Consider the following 3777-nt stretch of genomic DNA (forward strand, 5'->3'; position numbering starts at 1 on the left):
CCCCGACTTGCATGTTTCGACAAAGCGGATTTCCACAGGTACATCGATTTAGAAGTCTGTGTTGGGGAAACCGTAAATCAAAATTTGTCAGTTAGGGTGTTTAGATAACGCTTAACATTTTACAGTTATTCAATTGTTCATATAATGAAAAATAACATTTTATTAATTGTGTTAGATGCGTAGAAATATTTTTCTTTCAATTGATGCAAGCATCTTTCCGATCTGTTAAGAAATGTTCGAGATATAAGCAATCGAAATATGGGTAGGGTTAGCACACAAATCAGCAGAACAAATGTATGGGGAAAAATAAATTCTTCCAGTTTTCATGAATTTAAACCGTTTAGAGATTAGCGAATTGTAATATATAGCATATCAAACGAATCTTGAAGAATTTCCGATTCCATTGGTATGCAAATCATGAGAATTCCTTCACAGTGAACATGGCTATGACCGTTAACTTCATTTCATAAAAACGTGACCTGTTTTCTGATTTGGCACCCTTCCTGAAAGACGTAGTTCTACGTCAAAATTATACAAGTACGGACCGAAGAGTTTTTTTATGTAGGCTATTATGACAGTTCTCATTTTCAGCAGGGAAAACTTTGAGAGGAATCCCAGTATACTTATTACGGATAATTTTTTATTTTGATTTGTACTTCATCAAAATCAGGATTATTTTAATGCAATAATCCAAATATAAATGTTTGTCGGGATATCAGAGAACATGCTAAAAATTCTGGGAATGCCTGAAAAATCAGGAAGGTTGGCATCTCTGGTTACTATTCGAACCATTCGTCTCGCGTAGTCCATATGGTTCTGCTGCTTCATGATGCATGAGAGGGTCCGATATGTAGCGATTGAAAGGCAAAGAAGAATATAAACTTACAGCACCGAAAGCGACCATGACGTTTTGGTTCGCATGCTTATATATCATGAAGTGCTAATCGAAGCAGAGTTCTCTCATTCTCATCTGTCTCGTGATTCGTAGCATGGAACAAGAAGCGAATGCCTTTGGAGGAAATGACTTTTGCAAGATCATATTTTAGGAAACTAGAGTAAACTATTCAGTGAAACGTTGAATATACCACTGTAAAGAAGGAATAATATCCCAAAGATATAAAATTTTGATTTATGCGAAAACTACTGCTTAAATATTTAGAGCGACGAAATAAATAGACGCGAAAAATTAGTTCATGTTGAAAGGACGTAAACAAAATTCTTTCGAAATGTAACATTCGGGTGAAAGACACTCGGGTATTTGTTGCACTCAAGTGAATGGTATTCGGGTAAACATTATACACTCAGCAAAACAAAAATAGTGCCAACCCGTTTTACGTTCTGCGCATATAAATAAAAATAAATATAAATTTCTCCAGTATATGTGTGGAATAAGTGCTCAAGGATTTACCGAGATAAAATAATCTCAGAGCTCACCGCTGGAAAATAACTACTACTCATCCGGCTTGAAATGTGCCATTTCAATTTTTCATTTCGTTTATTACGTTAGAATGTATCGAACTTTTTGAAATATCTCTTCAGTAGAAAGTTATGCTGGACCTGAAAAGCACGTGGTATATGACTAGTGTATGGAAGCAACTGAACATGGTTGACTCGTGATTCATTATTGAGCAATTCCAAATGAAATCGACAAATGACAAAACATGAGTATTTTTGATTCGGATGAAAGTTTATATTCCGTTTGGGTTGGAGGAAATATGAGTTTTCCACAGCAATTGGGAATTTTTTTACTCAAGTGTAACTTTTGAAGAGGACGTATCGATTTTAGTAAGAGAAATCTTTAATAATTTGTATCTCAAAAACTATGAGTCGTACCAAAATAGTGTCTTATGGCGGGTTTACATTAGGGAGATCTATAGCTATAGATCTATGCTAATGTATAATAAATCTATAGCTATAGATCTAATAGCTATAGCTATGTATTTATTCACGTGAAAATAGGTGTAAACGGGTGAGAATAAATATGATACACTTATTCGAGGTATATATAACTTGAATAAATTCAGCATATGTAAACGCTTGTGAATTTCTCACTGGTGAGAAATCACTAAAGTTGGATGCAGTTCTACTTTAGGTGAATAAATTCACCGAAAATATGAATATATTCATTATAGAAGTTCACACTAGTGTAAACGGTTGATGTGATTTCTATAAATCTCATCATATTTCTTCACATGAATATATCCCTAGTCTAAACCCACCCTTAGGAAGAGTTATAAAGTATTGATGTTAAAAAAACTATATACTAATATACACTGAGAAAAAATAGTACTATTTTTATTTTCGAAAAAGAACTTTAATTTTCAATATCTAAAATATATATTTTTAATTTTTTTTACAATTTTTTCATATCAAATATAAGTCATGTAGAAAATTTCAAAAAGGAGTCCAAGATGGTAAAACTAGGATGGTAAACTTTGTAGAACACCGAATTTTTATGAATTTTCGAAACTTCGAATTTTTGTGTGTTAACAGTTATTTTAGCCACAAATTATAAATCCTGATGTGATTCAACATAACTAAGCTCTTTCAAAATGCAGCCATTTTCGAAGTATTTGAATAAACATGCATATGTTTTTTTACATTATGAATAAACATAATTTATTGTCTTTTAATTTTATTTATTTTTTATTCATACAGTAGAACCTCGATTATCTGCGGAATAGTCTGGCTAGGCCACATTTTAGTCCTTTATCGCGGATAACGCGATAAAAGACTAAAAATGAAGTGCAAACACGAAATAAAGATATGTCAACGCGAGAACTATGTTTTATCAATAGAGAAATCATTCAACTACCCACTTGTAATGTCTTGTACACCAGTGGTCAGAAAATGTGTAAGCCATGACCAAAATGAGAGAGCAAGTGCCTATCTCTGACTGACAAATTTCGGGAAGCTCTATTACAATTACTATGGAACTCGCTTTCGCGGATAAACCGCACCGCGGATCATTCGCTCGTGAATAATCGGGGCTCTGCTGTATATGTATTCTGTATATGACATGTGGGTTTTAACCCAAATGTTTTTCAACGTAACTCTTAAACATATATTTTTACCATAATGATGTATTTGGAAAAGTTGTTGAAAATTATAAGCAAACTCATAAAATTTCATGAACATGACGATATAACGCGACAAACATATTAAAATATCCTTTTTACTATAAAAAAGACAATAAATTAGAAATATATTTTTTAAATATCTCGAGAATGGCTGCATTTAGAAGGAGATGGGTAAAGAGCTTTTATATTCTAAATCACATCAGGATTCATAATTTATGACTAAAAGTTATTGTTAACATACAAAAATTTGATGTTACGAAAATTCATAAAAATTCGATGTTCCACAAAGTTCGTTAAAAATAGTTTTACTGTCTTAGACTCTTTTTTTCAATTTTCTACATGATATAAAAAAAATTAAAAATAAAAATTAAGAATACATACATTAATTACAAAAAAAATTAAATTAAAACAGACAATAAATTAGAAATGTTTTTTCAAATATCTCGAGAATGGCTACATACAGGAGGAGATTGATAAAGAATTTTTTTTTATTTTAAATCACATCAGTATTCTGATGTGATTAAAAATAAAAAAAAAATTCTTATTTGTGGCTAAAAATTATTGTTAACATACAAAAATTTGATGTTTCGAAAATTCATAAAAAATCGATGTTCTACAAAGTTCGTCAAAAACAGTTTTACCATCTTGGACTCATTTTTTAATTTTTCTACATGGCTTATATTTGATAAAAAAAATA

The sequence above is a fragment of the Toxorhynchites rutilus genome, chromosome 3, assembly GCF_029784135.1.
Source record: "Toxorhynchites rutilus septentrionalis strain SRP chromosome 3, ASM2978413v1, whole genome shotgun sequence".
NCBI lineage: Eukaryota > Metazoa > Arthropoda > Insecta > Diptera > Culicidae > Toxorhynchites > Toxorhynchites rutilus.